Genomic DNA, 22,837 nt, shown 5'->3' with positions numbered 1-22,837 from the left:
TAAAGGGTTAAATATAGAGGGGAACTTTCACTAAAGTAGTTCTGTTTCTTTATGTGTAATGTTTTTATTGGTTCTTCTGTTTTTATCCATATTTTCCAGTAAATTTTTCCGGTTGGTTCCTGGTCACGTGTCCATAGTCACTCCTTTGATCTTTGCTCGTGCCTGGATCACGTGTCCAGGTTTTGCGCCTGCGCTGCCCCAGGTGAACCCCAGGGGGCGCGCGGAGCCTTTTGCAGCCGGTTCAAACTGTAAACTTTATTGACAGCAGACCGCGCAGACAGAACAGAGGAAGAGTCCGCTGTGGCCGGACGTGAACCTGGACCCAGACTGGGACCGGAGGACCCACACGGCTCTGCAGAGGACCGGGACCGGAACAAAACCCGGACACGGACCAGGACCGTCAGCGGAACGGGACAGGGACCGGCAGAACCGGCTGACGCAGTCCGGAACCAGGAGCCACTTCCCGGTGAGTCCGGACCTGATGTCGGTCCGCCGGGTGTCCGTCCGGTTCGGCGGTGTTCGGCTGTTTCCGCGCCCTTTCGGTCTGCTTCGGGTTTTAGTGCAGAATCAGACTGAAGGTAGAAGTTAGTTTGTGTTTGCGTTCAGAGTTCATGTGGAGGTCAGCGGTACAGGTTTACGGACATGGATGAGTTCAGAGCCACAGAAGGCACCGAACACAGGTTAGACCAACCAGGACCAGGACCTGGACCAGGACCAGCGGACCCGAGGCTCTGTTTGGGTCCAGGCTGAGGTCCGTGAAGGCAACACGAGTCCAAGTACAAACACGAGCAGTAACTGTAACGAGCAGACTGAATAAGACACAGGAGTCAAACATGCGGCCCGGGGGCCAAACCCGGCCCACCAAAGGGTCCAGTCCGGCCCTGGGGATGGATCTGTAAAATGAAAAAAGTACACTAAGATCTGAACAGTCCGTTTAGTTCAGTTCCACATTCAGACCAGTTCAGTCTGCAGTTGGCAGGATTCAGTCACATACTATCAGAAGAACATAGAAATAATGACAACTGCTAACTTGTCTCTGTGGAAATGTTTTCATGTATTTACACTAAAACAAAGTATAATTTCACAGCAAATATGAACAACCTGAACTGTCTGAAGAGAAATAAGTACAATGTGAACAATATTCTGTCTGTTATTAAATGTTTGTGTTTGTAGATCCACTGTGATCTGTCAGTTCTAATGTACATGTGGAAATGATAAACTGAGGCAGAATAGTGTTAAAATTACACTGATTTTTTCAGTTTGTTCATGTTATTCACATCTTTTGAAAGGATAGTTTGTAGATGTAAACCTTTTCATAATGTAAATTAACTTTTTTGCTCTAAAACATAGAGAAAAGTTTGGAGTTGACATTATTTCTATATTATATCTGTTCTTATTTGACTGGTTCAGCCCACTGCAGATCAAATTTAGTTGAATGTGGAACTGAACTAAAATGAGTTAGACAGCCCTGGAATAAGACATGTCACAATAAAGACCAAAGTCAGTCTGGATTCAAACTTAACCCTTTTGTGGCTGTTCCAAAATATTTTTTTCTATATGTTACTTTTCTTAAGTGATTTATCAGCATTTATTATAATAGTATCCCCTGTATGTTTCTTTTTTCTCAGTGATCATTAGGTATTTTCCTATATTTCATTCACGGATCATGTAGATCAGGGCTCTCAAACTCATTTTCTTTCAGGTTCCACATTCAGCCAGATTTGATCTGCAGTGGACCGAACCAGTAAAATAAAACAGAATAACCTGTAAATAATGACAACTGACTCTTTTTGCACTAAAACTCTGTTTTAGTGCAAAAAAACCCATTAACTTATGAAAATTAGTTTTCTCAACTATCCAAACAAAAAAGATGTGAATAACCTGAAAAAACTGAAATTTCTTAAGAAAAATCAGTGTAATTTTCTCAGTCTTCTTCCTCCACTTCTCATTAGTCCATGTGCATTCTGGATCAGATCTCCAAAGACACTAAACACTGAGGAACAGGAAGAAAAGAGTTCAAACTGGACTGAATTTAATACAGACATTTCAGGTTGTACATATTTGTTCAGGTTAGTCACATTTTTGTTACAGGATAGTCTGGAAATGTGAATATTTTCATAATTTAATGTAATTTTCGCTCTAAAATGAAGACAAAAATGTGAAATTGTCATTATTTACAGACATAATGTAATATATTTTTCCATCAAACCCAGTAGTAAATCTGCAGTCCTTCTTTTGTGGGGTTCTTCTGCTGTATTATTGACTGTAGATCAGATTGGTCTGGATGTGGAAGCACAACTAAAATGAGTTCCACAGCCTGGACTGTGGAATTTATACACTTTGGAAATTCATCCCAGGGGTCGGACTGGAACCTTTGGTGGGACGCATTCGGCCCCAGGACCCATGTTTGAGACCCCTGGTGTAGATGTTTATAAAAACTCAGATTAAAGTTGAGGGTGATTATATCAAAAACAGAGAAAACTGAATAAACAGTGACTTTTTCAGTAAAATCTGTCATTAATTAAACACAAACCCAGTGTGTCCATCCACTGGCATTGATCCAACTCCATGGGGTTTACTGGTGAATCAGTGTTGTAGAACAGGGGTGTCAAACTCATTTGAGTTCAGGGGCCACATTCAGCCCAATATGATCTCAAATGGGCCAGACTAGTAAGATGTTTATGTCTACAAACAAAAAGGGGGAAAAAAAAGAAGTATGATTTTACCAATATTCTGCCTGTTACTAAATGTTTTGTGTATTTTTTTTGTTAATAGAGCCACTGTGATCTGTAGTTACATATGTAAATGATAAACTGAGGCATGATATTGATAAATTGCACTTATTTTTCTTAAGAAATTTCAGGTTGTTCATATTATTCACATTTTTAAAGGATGCTTTCTAGACGTAAACATTTTCATAATGTAATTTAACTTTTTTCACTCTAAAACAGACAAAAGTTTGGAGTTGACATTATGTATAGGTTATTATGTTATTGTATTGATTTTAACGTCACTGATTGTTAATATCTTCAGTGAAATTTTTGCACTTCATAAATTCATCCCAGTGGGCCTGATTGGACCCTTTGTGTGTGTGTGTGTGTGTGTGGGGGGGGGGGGTTGTATGTTTGACACAGTGGCGATTTCTGTCAGACTGCAAGGAAAGCCCGAATTTCCCTAAAATGACTCCCATTAAATGCTCAAATCTGTTCAGTTGTTTTCATTTCATTGACTCCAAATGTGTTGGAACCCGTTCATCTCTCAGACCAGTTGGTTCAGAATCAGTTTGATCCCAGATCAGTGGACTGGATGTTGTTCACTTCTCCTCCATTCCCGTGTCTGTGTTTTCTCCTCCATCTCTGCTCAGTGCATTTGTCCGTAGACGCTCAGCGTCCATGCACTTCAACGGGACTGAGTGGAACTGCTGGAAACTGACTCTGAACTGGACGATCATTGGATAAATGACACCATGTTGTCCCGCCCCTGGACGCTGGGCGTCTCTGGGGGTGAATGGAGCTGTGGGCGGAGCTCGGCCGGGCTGGACGCCAGAATCCCATGTGCTGATTGGAGGATCAGTCCAAAGGCTGAATCCCGTTTGATTGACAGCTGTTTTCAGATCTGCTCCTTCACTGACGCAGTTCAGTTTAATACCGTCACACATTCTGCTGGGAAATCACACAAACCACTACCAAATTAATCGTTCATTTCTTGCACTGTAAATAAAACACACTCATTGTTCTTCCTTGTTTCAATTTAACATCATTTCAGCGTTTTCTTGTTTCACTTTCATAATTTAATCACTTCTTGTTTGAGTTTAATATCTTTTTGTAGATAGTTAAATCAATCATACTGTTAGGTCGGAGTGAAAGGAGACTCTCTTGATTAAAAGGCTGAAGTCTGACACCCACAATGCACTGGGCCAAGGCCGTCTGAGCAGCCCAGCTCTGCTGGACATTCAGAGGACACTGGTCCAGTCCCTGGAAAAGACGCCTACTGGTACGATAAGGACACTGAGCATTTTCTGAAAAAGGAACGGAGGGACGAATTTATGTTTAAATAACTTGACAATTTTTTTGATGTAAGCCGACAGTGAGCTTCCCCTGTCTGAAAGACCAGCAGCCGCCACTGGTTTGACACCTTTGTTGTAGAAGATTACGGTGTGTGAGGTTCACTATGGAGCCTCTGAATGTCCAAATATGGTCATATCTGATGACCATGAAAAGATGAAGAACTGTATTTTACACCAATTATTGACATGGATTAATAGGTTTAGTGGTTCAGGAGTTATCAAACATTTTAGATCAGTAGACGGTTTAGGTTAAAGGTGGACGTCTGGGTCTGTAAGGGTTAAAGATGAAACTATTTTTAAGTTATTATATGTGATGAAACACGTCAAAACACACAGTCTGTAATTATCCAGAGTTTATATGAATCATTTTCTTTCTTTCACAACAATGAACAAATTCTGAGTTCTTATTGAACAAAATGATGCAGTGAATGAACTGCTCTTATCGTCAGAACATGTTAGACGTCTATAATACTGAACACTGAAATCTGTTATAACGAACAACAACATGAGATTAAACAGGAGTGAAACGACAAAACACTCAAACATTTATTACCTCCGCCTGGAGGTATTGTGATCACTTTGCTTTTTGTGTTATTGTTTCTTTGTTTTAGCAACTTTAGGGGAAAACTCTTCCACCCATCTTTCCTGAATCTTCCCCACAGATAGGCCTAGGCCCTGGGACCAACCCAGTCCATTTTGGTCCCAGTAGGACAAAGTTCAAGGTCACAGCAAGGTCACAACTTCTACAGTTTTCCTATCTCTCATCTCTCATTGAGCAATTTTTGAAAATTCATAACGACTCTGATTCTCCTCCAATTGGATCCACCTGTAGCTTAGAACAATATCTTGTATCTGGCAAAAAATTGTCCACATCCACTGTGGAATGTGGACTCTGTGGACATTTACGTTAAACATTGAAAATCCCATTTACCACACATTTAAAATTAGAACTCAACTAATATTGATGGGAATTTAATATAATTGACATACACATGACTGGTACCAAGCTTCAACTTTGTACCAAATATCATTCTGCTCCATTTCTCTTCCGTTACGCTCTGTTGACTTTTGTTATTTTTTATGCACCGTTTTCAAAAAATCATAAAAAATGCAATTCATGAAATATCATCATAAAATTTGACATATGTTCTATGACATAAGTTCCAGTTTTTGTTGTTCATAAATAAATAAATAAATAAAAACTACAGACCCCCTGTACCGAACACCTATAGTTCAAATCTTTGAATTCAATCAAACTATAAAAATTTAAAACCTATAAAAATTTATTACCATGTTTGACTACAGTTTTTCTGCTGTATGGAACAACCTTGAAACTGTTTAATTTAAACAGAAATAGTCGATCCACACATGCACACCATTCGGGGTGCTTGGCGGAGGTTTGCATTCTCTGAACACTAGTTGGAGTTTTATTTGAGACTGTGAATAAACTGAACCTACAGACCAGTGCGTAACAGGATCATAATTAGTTTACTGAGCTGAAATAGTTGTAATGTTTACACGTTTGAAGGTGAAAAGTATGAACGTTTGGAGGTTGAGGCGGTGACTGGAGCAGATCAGATCAGCTGTCAGATATTCAGACAATGAAAAGCATCCATCCACACAGTATTTATAGCATCTGCGTATACATTCACTGCACCCCCACCGTTTGGTGTCGGACTCTGAGCCTCAGCTCAACTTTTCAGTCATTTTCATTTCATTTAATTATTTATTTGACCGTGTGAAGGTAGAAAAAGAACAAACAGCATAAAGCAGTGATTTTCAACCTTGGGATCGGGACCCCACGTGGGGTCGTCTGAAATGTCCAGTAATTGATAACAAATCAAAACTTACTAATAAAAATTCACATTATATAACCCAAATGTTACCTAAAATCAACCTTTATTTGCAACATATTATAGCAAACTATTACATGATCAAAAACAAATTAATTTTAGCCAAGAAAAAGTCTCTGTTTTGAATGTCTGGGGTCACCTGAAGTTTCTAATAATTTATAAAAAAAAAAAAAGAAAAAAATTAAAACTTACTAATAAAAATTTACATTATATAGTCAAATGTTGTCTAAAATTAACATTTATTTGCAACATATTATAACAAACTATTACACGATCAAAAACAAATTAATTTTAGCAAATAAAATGTTTCCGTTTTGAATGTATTGTGTTGTATTGGCAAGAACCTGGTGATATGATACAAATCACAGTGCTAGGATCACGATACGATATATCACGATATATCATGATACTGTTAAAATGGCAATTTTTTGTTTGTTTCTTTTTTTTAAATGATTATTTCCTTGAAAAACTGAATTCCAGCAGAAATCTGCACAAATCCTAAACACATTTTTATTTGATCCCAACAGGATTGAATGTTCTATCACCAAATGTTCAAACTGTGTTCAAACTGAAATTCTGTTTTACAGACATTCCAGTTTCAGATCCTGTTCAAATGTTCAGATTCTATTAGTTCACAACTAACATCAGAACAGGATTTGAGTTCAATCCCAACAAAGGAACAAACATTATTGAACAAAAGAGTGTGAAATAATAAGAAATAAAATATAAACAAAAAAGATAAACAAAAATGAACCTCCACAATATCTGCATTTGAATAAATACCTAAAAGTATCCATACAGTACTTTTTAATATCGATACAGTATTGTGAAATGAAATATCGCGATATATTGCAGAACTGATATTTTCTTACACCCTCGTGGTGACTGGGAATCTCCTCACAGTGGAAGGAATCATGAAGAAAGAAGGACGTGAAGATTTGAAAGAAAACCTCCGTCAGCAGAACTGTGTCTGACTCCAACACGACCATGACCCAAACCAGAGGTCACTGCTGCTGCAGATGTCCAGGGAATGTTATGGAGCGGCCGGTGCATAACCCTGAGCTGAAACACTTTGAAAACCTACGGCTGGACTGAACAACAACGTCTAAAAAACCAAAATACATGAAAGCCGATTTTCTATTATTGCAGTTTTTCAGTGTGAATATTAGTTTATTTCCTTTTCTCTGTCATGAACTGAATATGTTAAAAATCTGAACCGACACTTAAGCATGAATCCTAATTAATTTTATGACTTTTAATCAGATTATTTTCATCTCATACGTGACTTTTACATGAAGCGTTTTAATCTGACTGGACTTTAAAAGACTGAGAGAACAATAAAGTTTGGAGTTCAGAGTCAGTGACTGATAAAAGGACAGTTTTCTGACATTTGGTTTTAACCCTTTCAGGCATGAATTATGAGAACCTTAGTGGAGACTTTTGTTCTGAGTGTTTTTAATTCCTCTTTTTAAATCAAATTTATTTATAGATTTTTCTGGTGTGAAGGAAAATTTACAATATTTGTTCAATTGAAGACAACGTTTTTCAACACAGGAAACAAATATCAGACTCCAACAACCAAAGCAAAACAAACAAGACAGAAACTAGAAGCACTCATAGAGCACAGACCTCTGCCAAGGCAGATCAGTGGGCCCCCGTGGGCCGCCCACCCCCGATCACCGCCAAAATTTAATCATTTGTTCCTTGTGCCAGTATCAACATTTCCTGAAAATTTCATCCAAATCTGTCCATAACTTTTTGAGTTATCTTGCACACACACAGACAGACAGACAAACCAACGCCGACAAATCATAACCTCCTTGGCGGAGGTTAAAAGAAAAAAAAAAAATCCTCTTTCGACATGAAAACAACAATGCGATTGAAATTTTTTTATGAACCTAATTTTCATGGAGTTACAAAAATGTCTGCTCAGCTGGACACCATGTGTTAATTTCTGAAGAAAACAAACATTTATTCAAAACCCATCATCAGAAAGTGATAAACTGTGTGAAAACTATGAAATATAGTTGTAGTTATTTTTATTTGATTTCAATGTTTTTTAATGCTTTTGTACATTTTTTATTGTGCTTTTATTCTTCTGTACAGCACTTTGGTCCACTGTAGTTGTTTTAAAGTGCTTTAGAAATAAAGTTGGATTGGATTGGAAATAAAAACATTTTTAATGCAGTCAATCTGATGTTTTCTCACATTTTATCATACTCTAATACTAGTTATTACTCACTTCATGGAGATAATATGCAAAAAGAAACCCTGTTTGTTTAAGAAAACTGGTAATTACAGTCTAAAAACAACTAGCAGTCGATTTACACTCAAACATGTCACTGCAGATCAGGTTTGTTAAGAACAGCAAAGTTACAGTAATGGTCTGAATTACAGAGTATGAGATGGTGCATTAGTGTCTAATGTGTCGGCTGATATGAACTAAAACAACAAAACCCATGAATATACAAGAGAACAGCTGGAGAAGAACTGTCCACTGTACTGACCAGTATGCATGAAAGGGTTAAATATTTTAACTGACCTAAAGGTTCATAAGATAAATAGTACACACACACACACACACACACACACACACACACACACACACAGATAAGCTAGTTGACGTATGAGTGATAAAGTCAATGACATGTTTTCAGTCAGAGACAAACCATGTGACATCTGTGGAGAACAAAAGGAGACTGAAAACAAAATAAATCCTGAAGAAAAAAATAAAAAGAATGTAAATAACATTGTGGAACATTGCGCTAGTTGTTCAGTTCACAATAAAAAACACAGTGAACAAATTAAAACTCTGACAGAATAAGGACATGTCATCATAAATCTCCTCCTTTTACAGTTCTTTACCCATCATGCCTCAGTGCATGTTATTACCCATCATGCCCCAGTGTCAGAGTCCATGTTGTGCTTATATGAGTTTATCTGTGTTGACTGGGTTCATTTCAGCCTCCTGTCGTCACCTCTCACTGTGATGATGACTGATCTGTCCTGCCCCCCCCCCCCCCACCCTCCCCCCCAGTACCAGCCAACCCCAACAGAACAGGGAACAGGGTTATTTCTGGACAGAGGTCAGGCGCCAAGAGGAAAGACCTGAGACATGTTTAAAGGACTGAAGTCTATGCAGTCAGATTCAACCTCCGCCTCAGCCACTGAGGGCGGAGCTGAGGGCGGAGCCGGGGGCTGTGAAGGGGCGGAGTCAGTGCAGTCAGATTAAGCCTCCGCTTCAGCCGCTGTGGGCGGAGCCGGGGGCTGTGAAGGGGCGGAGTCAGTGCAGTCAGATTCAGCCTCCGCTTCAGCCGCTGTGGGCGGAGCCGGGGGATTTGAAGGGGCGGAGTCAGTGCAGTCAGATTCAGCCTCCGCTTCAGCCGCTGTGGGCGGAGCCAGGGGCTGTGAAGGGGCGGAGTCAGTGCAGTTAGATTCAGCCTCTGCGTGAGCTGCTGTGGGCGGAGCCGGGGGATTTGAAGGGGCGGAGTCAGTGCAGTCAGATTCAGCCTCTGCGTGAGCTGCTGAGGGCGGAGCCGGGGGCTTTGAAGGGGCGGAGTCAGTGCAGTAAGATCCAGCTTCTGCATCAGCCGCTGTGGGCGGAGCCAGGGGCTGTGAATGGATGTGAATGGCAGGCGTCAGGTGGTGTTCTGGTGATGTTTGTGGTGTGTGTTCATGTCCGATCAGACTCTAGACTGTTAATGGACTCTGTTGTCGACGGTCTGCTTTGGGCCATGTGGGTTCGTGTTTTCATTCATTTCGGTTCATGTTGTCGGTTTGATAAACACTAGGACTGCAACGACTAGTCCACTAGTGGATGAATAGTCAACGGCAAACTTAGTGGATGACTAAATTATTCATCGACAGGTCGTTAGTGACGTCATGCACTTTTGTTTGAGGAAAAATGTTTATTTCATTGATGAATACAACTCCTGATTATTTAGCTGTTTGTTGTCTATTAGTCACTGGAATTTCTGCACAAAATGCACTTTAGTTTAAGGGGAAAAAGTGTTTTGTTGCTGCTTATTGAATTGAATATTTATTTAACAAACTTTATTCTGCATTCTAATTGTTGTGCACTAAATGTTCTTAAAGGGAAGAAAATCAGAATCGGAATACTTTATTAATCCCAGGGGGAAATGATTGTGTTACAGTCGCTGCATTCAAGTAATAATAATAATAATGGGTTGGATTTATATAGCGCCTTTCTAGACGCCCAAAGCGCTTTACATTATTGACCCATTATTCATTCGCTCTCATATCAGGAAAGAAATTATCAATACAACAAAAAAGAAAAAATATACACATATACATACAAGAAGCTGTAAATATACAAATGTGTGTGTGTGTGTGTATAGCTCTGAATATACAGGGTGTCCCACAAAAATGTATACACACTTTAAATAATTGTAAAGTAGGTGTTTATTCAAATTCATTTAAATTTCCTAACCTCCTTTTCTTGTTTGTTCCTCCTGTTCTCAAACTGACGTCCGTTCTGGTCCAGACTCTGCTGACGACAACCAGTGGAACCACACACATCACAAACGGTTCCACTGGTATTTGTGTGCATCCACCTTCAGTGGCTGCTCTCAGTTCAGCCACTGCTGCAGGTCTCATAATGGAGACTTTGTCTTTTAGGGATCCACATAAAAAACAGTCTGGTGGTGTGAGATCTGGAGAACTGGACAAACAGGTGGATTGGACGGAGGGGTTTGGGTGAATATCCTCTGCATTCTCCAGAACCTCACACCACTAGACTGTTTTTTATGTGGAACACAAAACCAAATATTTATTTTTTGAAAGATGTTGAACTTTATTTAAAGCTGTTTGATAAATCTGGAAACAAAAAGGCTATACAAACTCTGCTCTTTGCTCTGATTTGGACAATTTATAGTAGTGTATTCCCCCTGGCAAACTTGTTATGTTATTTTCTTGTTGTGTACATTGTTTGTATACTCTACTTCATTCAATAAAGATTTAATGAAGAAAAAAATAAAACTTTTGTAGGTTCATCACGTGATACCATCACAGATTGGAGCTAGGGAGCAGTGCCTTGCATTGTGGGCTGCTCACGAAAACGACATGCTGACTTCTGTTGTCTTTTGTAGTTTTACCCAAAAATAGAAATCGAAAATCAAGTTTTTAGAGGAAAAAATCGGGTGTTCGGCTGATGTATGCAGCAGCAACAGTCATCCTAGAGATGCTCAGCTAAAAGATGAACAGTATTAGTAGTAGCCAGAAGGAGTGACTTGCCCCATGGAGGAGAAGGCTAGAGGCAAAGATTGTGGCGGCACAGAGAGAAGTCCTCCTTCTAACAGAACTAAGCAGAGGTGGGACTCTAAAGAAAGAGCCGCCCAGGAAATACAACAAACTGTCCACAGCTGAGGACCTGGAGACTGCTAAGCAAACACTCACAGCCCTAGGTACCCCCTAAAGAGGTCTACAAGAGAAGAAGAGGCAAGGAGAAGAAACAAAGTGTTCTCCATCGACCCAGCTGAGGTCTACTGTCAATGGAAGGGTACCAAGGTGACAACAGACCCACCCAGAGCTGAGACTGAGTAGTACTGGAAGAGTATCTGGGACAAAGAGGAAACACAGAACACTAACGCCCAATGGCTGATGGACTGACAGGCAGAGCACAGCCAACTTCCAGAACCAGACCCAGTCGTCACCACCCCAGCAGACACCCAAACAAGAAATGGTAATCATGAGGAGGCAGCTCGGCGGTCAGCCACAGCAGAATACCTACACAGGGTAAGGCAGGTCCTGAAAAGTCAGCTGAACGGCAAAAATAAGACCCAGGACATTAACACCTATGTCCTGCCAGTGGTCAGATACCCCAGTATACCCCCTGGTATAACATCCTGGCCACTGGAAGAGATACAAGCCACTGATATCAAGACTAGGAAGCTCCTTACCATATATGGAGGGTTTCACCTGAAGTCCAGCGTCCTGGGGCTGAACACAAAGAGACAGGAAGGGGGCCGAGGACCTCAGGAATATATGAAGAAGATGGAAAAATGGCAATCGTGTTGGCTTTATTTTAGAAGATTGCCATACAGTAATAAAGGCATTTTATTTTTACACAAATCCTACAGTGTGCCTTGGAAAAAAATTCTGAAATCTTGCATGTTTATGTGGAGAGAGAGATCACCACTGACCGGTCTGGATCAGATCACCCTAACTGTTTTTAAATCCTCATTCTTTCAGAATATTTACATTTGTTCATTAAACCGTTCATGAAAATCTGTTTGTGTTTGACTTCCTGTTTGTGTGCATAATGGAGTATATGTGTGACACTGGGAATGATCTGATCTGAAAAGGGTCAAATAAACTCTGACCTGTCCAACTACTTTTGTTCCCACTCAAAAAACCACTCAGGAATCAATAGGAGAATTGATATGGAATTGGATTGATAAGCAGAATGGACAATGGCATTGATATTGATCAGATCCTATCAGTTCCAGCCCTGGTGCACATATCTGTTCTGTCCTGAATGTTTGATGTTTACATGTTAATATTTGAATGTTTCTGCCAACAGAACATTGTGCGTGTCATTTTATTTGTTATTTTCAAAATACAACTTTGTTAAATTATTTCAGTGTGTGTATCAGTACTTTTGACCACTGTGATCACATTTCAACAATACCACGATAATAATGATTACCATGATCATTTTGATCATGGTAATCATGATATGATATCTATCTATCTATATCTATCTATCATCTATCTATCTATCTATCTATCTATCTATCTATCTATCTATCTATCTATCTATCTATCTATCTATCTATCTATCTATCTATCTATCTATCTATCTATCTATCTATCTACGTTCGTTCTTTCTATCGTTCTATCGTTCTATCTATCGTTCTATCTATCGTTCTATCTATCTATCGTAGGGATTAAAGTTCTCCGTCACCACGACAGATTTCCGTCAAATGGAAAAATTGAGGGAAAAAAGTCATATTGAAGTAACTTCCACACGTGTTTCATGGAGTCCAGTCGGCACCACGATCCTGTCCTGGGTCTGCAGTCCTGGGTCTGCTGTCCTGGGTCTGCAGGTGTTTAACACAGGCTCAGGGGGCTGATAGGTTTAACAGTGATGATAATAAGATGACTTCTTTATTTTTATGTCGGGAGGACAGATTGATGAGTATTTCTCTTTGGAAGGAAACGCTGCTCATTCTGTGCCTCAGAAACACATGGACAAGTTCAGCTTTACCGAAGTTCAGCCTCCAGACTAACTTTAGTTTAGTGCTAACAAGTAGCTTTCATTATGAAAGAACCACAGCGAAAAGGAAGAAGAAGATGGAACTGATCTGCATGGACCTTCATGTTTGGGTTCAGAGCTATCTCCTCTTGCCGGTATATGACTAGTTGTGTGTGTGTGGTTTGTGTGTATGTGCCCTTCCCGTGCGTGCGGCTGTGCGCGCCGCGGCCTTACGCGGTTACGCGCCGACTGCATAAGTGCTTTATTTGGACCCGTTTAGCATCTTATTTCTATCTGTGTTACAGTACAAGAGAAAACTGAATGAATGAGTAACACCCTTGGTATTTGCAAAGCCACTGTATTTGAAATCCCTCAGAGAGGATCTGGAACGGAATAGAATTTCTGTTTCAGTTGACGTAATTTCTTCCAATCAGAACATGATATTGGTGGGAGGGGGTTGTGGACGCAGGTTTGACGACGTACAGATTATTTTGGCTAGCATATACGACATCATGGACACGTTTGTAGAGGAAGGTGCTGAAGTGGTAACTATTGAGAGATGCGTGAAAAAGATGGAGGTGGGCGTGGCTTGATGAGAAGGGAGACGATGGAACTCCAATTAGATCATGGTGCAAAAAAACATTTACACAGACATTTTCCCCAAAATTCATGTGCTGTTGGAGTTGGAGTTATGTTTTTGGAGTTCCTAAATTGTTAAATAAAAAGTTTTTCACTCATTTTTTGCAGTAAGGTTTTCTTCTAGTTATTTTCACTTGCTTCACAGGTTTTCATACCCTTTAAAATTAACCACAGAACACCAAAATTGACCTGAAGCTTTAAAAATTTTCTGGGGGAGGACCCCCAGACCCCCCACCAATACCACTCATGACATTTTTTCTATCCATGTTACTAATCTTCTACACCTGTACACTCTCCCATTCAGTGGGTTTTACAGTATTGCCAAATTTGACTATATAAACTTGTACGCTATAGTAGTATTGTATTGCATCATTTTTAATAGTGGCCAATGATTTTGACCAGAAGAAAATTTTCAGTCAGATGAAAAATTTTTGCTTTAATCCCTTATCTATTGTTCTATCCTTCTATACACTCTACAAAGACACAAAATTAGAACAGCAATTTGTACCATATGTACTAGACAATACCTTATCAATATGATAATTAATTAATGAAATATAAATAAGTGTACAAAAATATTCAGTACATATAATTATGAGGTCATAAGAAAATGTATTTTATTGCTTCAAGAAATATAAATAAGATGGTAGTTTTTTGCAGTTCATACTGTGACGAGTCGACAGTGTAAACAGTCATTAGTTCCAGCCTTAATAACAGTAATAATCATTAATCTGGTCGGTCTGATGTGGTGGTGCTCCTCACTGACATGTTTCTTCTTTCTCCTCTGACCTCAGATGCTGACGCTGGCGTTTCCCTCCGTCTGAACATGTGAACGTCTTATCAGTCGACTCATGGCTCTTTTACAGCTCGGATCCATCTGATACCTGAACACACACCTACACACCTGTCCTGCACATGCTCTCTGTCCACGTCTCCTGATCACCTGACCCGAGCGGAGCCTCCCCATTGGCCATGCGGCTCGGCACTCTGTGATGTCCGAGCGGCGCGGCGGTCAGGGGCGGGGCTGCAGAGACGTTCCTCGGTTTGTGGTCGGATGGGAAGATGATGAGCAGGACTCCAGTCGAATGGAGGCGGGGCTGAAGAGAGACATGTTCAGAGAAGAAGACATGGAGTATGACGATGACGACGACTCGGTAAGAGGAAGAATTTACTGAGGCTGACCGTTTATTATAGCGTTAGCCTCCTAGCATAATGTTCTAACTCAAACACAAATGGACAAAAGTCTGTGTACACGTTGAATGCAGGTGTTTGTGTTCTAACAGGGCTCTGGGATCCAAAACAAGAAGGACTAATGTCAGAATATACTTTCATATTATGGGATAGATATCCTGTTGATTATTAATACTGATGTTTCTGTGTCTGATCCTCATGAACAGGACATCTGACAGCTGGAGACATGATGTGTCCACATATTTATGTCCATAGAGTTTAGAACAGGGCTCTCAAACTCATTTTCTTTCAAGGGCCACATTCAGTCTGATTTGATGTGAAAGTGGGCCAAACCAGTAAAATAATAACATAATAACTTATAAATAATGACAACTCCAAATTTTGTCTTTGTTTTAGTGCAAAAAACCCCAATTAAATCATGAAATACTTTTATAAACTATCCAGACAAAAAAGATGTGAAGAACCTGAAAAAAGTGACATTTCTTCAGATAAATCAGTGTAATTTTCTTAGTCTTCTTCCTCCACTTCTCATTAGTCCATGTGCATTCTGGAGCAGATCTCCAAAGACACTAAACACTGAGGAACAGGAAGAAAAGAGTTCAAACTGGACTGAATTTAATACAGACATTTCAGGTTGGGCACATTTGTTCAGGTTATTCATATTTTTTTGTTACAGGATAGTTTATAAATGTAAATACTTTCATAATTTAATGTTATTTTTTGCACTAAAACAAAGACAAACATTTGAAGCTGTCATTATTGATAGGCATAACGTAATATTTTTTTTTTCACATCACAGGGACTACAGTGCGCATGCGTGGCGTCTGTCAAACCGCCGGCGGATCTACTCTTAGAAATCCAGCCTTTTAACTACTTATTTCTTGCCTTTCAATGCTTACTCACTTGAACCCAACCTCTTAACCGTGTCTTTTTAACTTGACGCTATCAACCCAAACCTTCATCAGGACAGGTCAGTATTGTCAGTGGATCCTTACCTCTGGTTGTCACCCACCGCTTCCCGCGCTCTGCCCCGTATCTCGCTGTTTCCACCATGGCGTCATCCTCATCAGCCGGAGATAGTCCTCTCGTCCAAGCAAACAAAACCCTGGTAAAGGCTTACCAAACTATCGCGGATCTCAAAGAGGAAATACTGCGCCTCTCCGCAGAACTCGCGGAGAAAAATGTCCAGCTCTGTGGTTTCTCCAGCCGCCTTCCCACACTGTCCAGTCTGTTCCTGAAAAGCGCAGAGAAGCCCAAAGCCTCCTGTGATGATACGGTGTTATGGGATCCTTCCTCTGCCTGTTCTCGCCCCCCGTGTTCTACACCCTGGTCTGAAGTGGTGATTCGTGGCCGCAAAAAGAACACCAGCAAAGACTCACCACCTCCGACCATCAGCACATCAAACCGCTTCGCCGTCCTGTCCGTGGAGGACGCTCCGGCTCCCCCCGCCACGGCTGGTGTGCCCCCCATCCCACCTGGCTCTGTCCCGGAACCGGCTCCTGCTGACACCGTGGCTGCCACCGAGCTGATTACCGGCGACGGTCCTAAAGCCGGTCCTCCTGTAAGCCGTCGAACAAGGGTCCCCGCTCCTCGGTCCGCTCCTCTGCCCGGCGCCGCCTCCTCCGAGAGGCCGTCCGCCGTCACACTGACGGTCCACCCGTGGAATGTCCACCTAGAGAGACCAGGAACCCTTCACCTTCAACACCGTCTCCTCGACCACTTTTCCCTCCGACCACCGCTATCCTCGGGGACTCCATCATCCGTCACGTCCGTTTCTTTAACGCCATAACCAGGTGTTTTCCTGGTTCCACCGTCACCTCCATCCTCCATGAACTGCCTCAGCTGCTGCTCTCACTGCCGTCCACCGTTACCCGGATCAGAGTTCACGTGGGCTTCAATGACACTGTCCACCTGTCAACTAACCTCCTCAGTGAATTCCTCTTCTCCTTCCCCATCTCCAGCAGCCTACACCTCTGCCTTGCTCTTCCCCATTCCTGTCATATCCAGGTCTCGTATGGGGTTTCACTCTGCTAAAAGGCACCGTAGGTGGTTGACACAAATCCCATTACACACAGCGGACACGAACACCATGATGTCACCACCACCTAGCCGGTTTGGATTACTAAATGCACGTTCCATTGCCAATAAATCCTTCTCCCTAAATGAGCTTTTTACCAACAGGAACTTGGATGCATTATTCCTGACGGAGACGTGGCAAAGGGATGGGGAGTTCATTCATTTAAATGAACTGTGCCCTCCTGGCTGCTCTGCTTTTGGTCAGCCCCGCCCCTGTCGCCGGGGCGGTGGCCTGGCTGTAGTGCACCAAGACAAATACATATGCAGAGGGATGAGCACCGATGACTTTCCCTCATTTGAGTCACAAATGATCAAGATTGGCTCGTCCAGTGTGTTTTACTGTTTCTTAATCTACCGTCCCCCTGGCCCTGCTGGTGCCTTCTTAAGCGATTTCAGTGATTTCCTAACATCAATAATAAAACTGGAGAAGGTTTTAATTCTTGGGGATTTCAATCCACATCGATAACAATTCATCCAGCCCAGCAATGGAACTTTTAGCCATGACTGACACTTTTAACCTCAAACAACATGTATCTGGCCCCACCCACAGGAAAGGCCACACCCTGGACCTGGTTTTCTCATTGGGCTTACACGTCACAAATGTGTGTGTTGAGGATGTCCACTTGAGTGATCATGTGGTGTGTGTTTTTGACTTATGTGTGCCTCTGGAGCCCAAGCCTGCACCTAGAAGGGCCAAGAGGAGGATCATTACAGAGTCCACGCCCAGGATTTCGTGCCCTGTTTAACCCTAGTCTTCTTAATGAGTGTCCTGATGTTGATGAGTTTATCCAGTGCTTTGCCACACACTGCAGCTCTATTCTTGACCAGGTGGCTCCCGTGAAAACTAATGTCACTGGTAAGTGGTCTTGTCCCTGGATAAATGAAAACATCTTAAACCTAAGGAGAACTTGTGCAAAACTGAGCGTCTTTGGAAATCACCCAGTTGGAAGTACACAGGTTACATCTTAAAGATCTCATAACCTCATTAAATAAAATGATTAAGGAGGCAAGATCCAGCTACTTCCACAAACTTATAGCCACAAACAAGAAAAACCCCAAAGTAATCTTTGACACAATCCAGTTCATTGTGTCCCCTGCTGCCCCCCCCCCCCCCTGTGCTCTGTAAGCTGACAGCAATGACTTCCTAAACTGTCTTCACAGACAAGATCAGGATATTAAACACAATATCCCACCACCCTCTGGCCGTCTGACCCTATCTGATCCCCCTCTGCAAACCTGGTCCTCTTCGACCCTGTGACACTGGAGGACATCTCAGCACTTTTATCCAAAACGAAACCCTCCTCCAACTCTGCAGACCTCCTCCCCCATAAGCTCCTTGTCGGTGTCTTTGACACTATTGGACCATGGGTCATAAAGTTTTTAACCTGTCGCTCACAACTGGTTGTTTCCCAGCTCCTTCAAACAGGCCATCATAGAACCTAAACTAAAGAAAACCACACTGGACCCCACAGACTTCAAAAGCTACAGGCCCATTTCAAAGCTCCCCCTATTGGCCAAAATCCTTGAGAAGGCAGTGTCTAAACAACTGACAGCTTTTCTGGAGACACACCAGATCTATGACACTTTCAGTCTGGGTTTAGACAACGCCACTCAACACAAACCGCACTATTAAAAGTGTCTAGTGACATCCTGATGGCGGCTGACTCCGGGAAATCCACGGTCTTGGTCCTGCTAGATCTCTCCTCGGCCTTTGACACAGTGGACCATACCATAATGATTGAGAGACTGAGGGACCTGGTAGGGATGTCAGGTCATGTGCTAGACTGGTCTCCTCTTACCTGACCGGCAGAAGCTTCACTGTGTCAATAAACAACTTCCAATCTGACTCAGCGGATCTACTGTGTGGTGTGCCCCAAGGCTCTGTCCTGGGACCAGTCCTATTCTTACTCTATGTCCTCCCACTTGGCCACATTATCCAACAGTATAGTGATGTCTCCCATCATCTATTCGCGGATGACATCCAGATATACTGCTCCTTTAACTCCTCTGAGCCCCACAAACTGAGTTCCTTAATCACTGCTTGTCAGAGCTGAAGCAGTGGCTAAATGAGAACAGCCTCCAGCTGAACTCCAGTCAAACACAGACCCTCATCATTGCCCGGATAGTGCAATCCCAGGGATCAAACATCACCTTGGAGACCTGAGTTCCTCGGTAAAGACCAAACTGAGGAATCTGGTGTCATCTTTGACCAGGACATGTCTTTAGAATTCTACTCCAAACACCTAGTCAAAAACTGTTTCTTCCACCTACGCAACATCTCCAAACTCAGATCTATGGTGTCCACAAATGAGCTCGAGATGATCGTTCACGCTTTGTGTCTTCTGGCTCAGACTACTGCAAACAGCCTGTTTACATGCTAAACAAGAAGGAGCTGGCCCGTCTACAGTTTGTCCAGAACTCTGCTGAAGGCTCCTGACCCGCACAAACAGGAGAACCCACATCACTCCCCATCCTTAAATCTCTCACTGGCTCCTGTTCTATATCGTCTTCATTTCAAAATTCTTGTGCTAACTTTCCGGGCCCTACATGGCCAGGCCCCTGCATACATTGCTCCCTGATCCAGCCCTACAGCTCGACTCGTAGCTTGAGGTCTTCAGGACAGCACCTGCTGATGGTTCCACGGACCTGTTTTAGCACACGCGGTGACAGGTCTTTTAAAGCTGTGGCACCACGTCTATGGAATGACCTGCCTCTACACCTACGGTCCATGGACTCTGTACAGAGCTTTAAGAAACACCTCAAAACCCTCCTGTTCAAAAAGGCTTTTTAGGTCTCCCACCTGACCCAGGACCACCACAGACTGATTACACTCTATGTATTCATCATAACGTACTCCATGTGTCATCCCCCCCCCCCCCCCCAGTCTCTCTATATCTCTATCGCTCTCTCTTTTCTCCTCCTTTACTCTCTCTCTCTCTCTTTAACCCCAACTGGTCAAGGCAGACGTCCATCCTTCAGGAGTCTGGGTCTGCTCGAGGTTTCTGCTGTTAAAGGGAAGTTTTTCCTTCCACTGTCACCAATCACAAGTGTTTGCTCCTGAAGGATTCTGTTGGGTCTCTGTAAACTTAATTTGATTCTGATTTGAATTGATAAAGCACTTTGTGACTCTGTCTGTGAAAAGTGCTCTATAAATAAAATTTACTTTACTTACTTACTTAAATTGAGAAGAAAATATGGGGTCATTATTTTTTGTAGATTATTATACTGTTATTTTACTTGAGATCATATTGGTCTGTATGTGGAACCTGAACTAAAACTAGTTCAACAGCACTTTGCTAATTCATCCCACGGGTCGGATTGGAACCTTTGGTGGGCCGCATTTGGCCCCTGGGACGCATGTTTTACATCCCTGGTTTAGAAACATCAGTATTTGACAGTAGTTTAATGGTAAATTTTTCTTGCTCAGTCAGATGTGATGACAGTAGATGGTTCGATGAGGGAAGAAAATTATTATTTACAGTCAGAGCAGGAAAAATATTACAGACATTTAGAGGAAGAACATTTAAAATCAGGGTCTGGATAAAAAAAACCAATGTTGAGAGAAAATTATGTAAAACCATCTCAGGCATTTTGGAAACAAAGATAATAATTGAACCCAAATGAACCAATGCACTGATATCTATCCCATAATATCAAACTCTATTCTGACATTAGTCCTTATAGTTTTGGATCCCAGACCCCTGTTAGAACACAAACACCTGGATTCAAGGGCTCCACAGACTGTTGGACACACAGTGGAGAAACAACTGTATTTACACTGATTTATTCATTTTGTTGATTATTTTATCCATTTGTGTTAATTTTGTTCATTATTTTGGTCTTCCTTAGTTATTTTTGGATTATTTTGTTCATTTTATTGATTATTTGGGTCTTTTTTACTCTTTTTTTTTTTTTTTTTTTTTTTTTTTTAAATAAACCAAAACCAAACTAACCAATGCACTGATATCTATCCCATAATATTAAACTCTATTCTGACATTAGTCCTTATAGTTTTGGATCCCAGACCCCTGTTAGAACACAAACACCTGGATTCAACAGGTCCACAGACTGGTCCATTTGTGTTTGAGTTAAACAGTTATGATCTGAGGATAACAACATGACAGTTTTGTCCAGTTTTTTTTTTGTCTCTAGTTTTAATTTTGACACATTTAATCCTCTGTTTAACATCTGAAATGAGGCCTGAAGACATGGATATGTTGAAATAAACTCGGTCCAGGTTTGACTCATTGCACCTTTAGTTCTTAGTTTGGTGTGAACCTTTAAACAGGTCCAGAACAGGAGACATAAGACACTGCAGTCGTGTTTAAAGTTGGGTGGAAAAGGTTGAGTTGTGCTCATTTTCGTGTGGGAATCAAAAGAGGAACAGAATCTGTGGACAGAGGAAACAGACATCAGCTGACCTGAGATCAGTTTTAGACTCAGGGCTGTTAAAGTCATTTCAGTTCAGGTTCCACATTCAGACCAATGTGATCTGAAGTTGATCAGAACCAGGAAATAATAACTGTGAAAAAAGTCCAATTACATCATGAAAATGTTCACATCTACAAAGTGTCCTTAAAAATGTGAATAACATGAACAAGCTGAAATGTCTTAAGAAAAATAAGTGCAATGTGAAACAATATTCTGCCTCAGTTTAATCATTTACACACGTGTATTATTACTGACAGATCACAGTGGATCTACAAATACACAAAAAAAAACATTAATAACAGGCAGAATTTGGTATATGCAGTGGCAGCTGGCTGGTCTTTCAGACAGGGGAAGCTCATTGTCAGCTTCCATTAAAAAAAAAAAAAAAAAAAAAAAAGTCAAGTATTTAAACATAAATTCGTCCCTCCGTTCCTTTTAAGATACAGTCAGTGACCTTATCGTACCAAGTAAACAAGAAAACGTTGAAATTATGTTAAATTGAAACATGGAAGTCCAATGAGTGGTGTTTATTTACAGTGCAAGAAATGAACAAGTAATGTGTAGTGGTTTCTGTGATTTCCCAGACAGAATGTGTGATGGTATTAAACTGAACTGTGTCAGTGAAGGAGCAGATCTGAAAACAGCTGTCATCAAACAGGATTCAGCCTGTGGACCAATCCCCCAATCAGCACGCGGAAGCTCAGCGTCCGGCCCGGCTGAGCTCCGCCCACAGCTCCATTCACCCCCAGAGATGTCGAGCATCCGGGGCGGGACAACATGGTGTACATTTATCCAATTAGCGTCCAGTTTAGAGTCAGTTTCCAGCAGTTCCACTCAGTCCCATTGAAGTGCATGGACGCTGAGCGTCTACGGACAAATGCACTGAGCAGAGATGGAGGAGAAAACACAGGACACGGGAATGGAGGAGAAGTGAACAACATCCAGTCCACTGATCGGGGATCAAACTGATTCTGAACCAACTGGTCTGAGAGATGAACGTGTTCCAACACATTTGGAGTCCATGAAGTGAAAACAACTGAACAGATTTGAGCATTTAATGGGAGTCATTTTAGGGGAAGCTAAGCTTCCACTGCAGTCTGACACTAAACACCACTGGTCCAATAGGAGTTTACTTCTTTTCAGACATGTCAGGTTTTTCAGGTTATTCACATTTTTGTAAAAGGATAGTTTCTAAATGTAAGCGTTTTCATGAAATTTTACTTTTTTACACTAAACTTATGAACTGAATTATGAACTGAAGACCAAACAAACAATGCCTCCTATCAATCAAATTTTTTTCCTTCTGTGTAAAATTCATCTCGTGGGTCGGACTCGGACCCTTATGCGAGCCGGTTCTGGTCGCAC

This window comes from Sphaeramia orbicularis, chromosome 6 (genome assembly GCF_902148855.1).
Source record: "Sphaeramia orbicularis chromosome 6, fSphaOr1.1, whole genome shotgun sequence".
In the NCBI taxonomy this organism is placed as follows: domain Eukaryota; kingdom Metazoa; phylum Chordata; class Actinopteri; order Kurtiformes; family Apogonidae; genus Sphaeramia; species Sphaeramia orbicularis.
Note: the sequence above shows the minus strand (reverse complement) of the source record.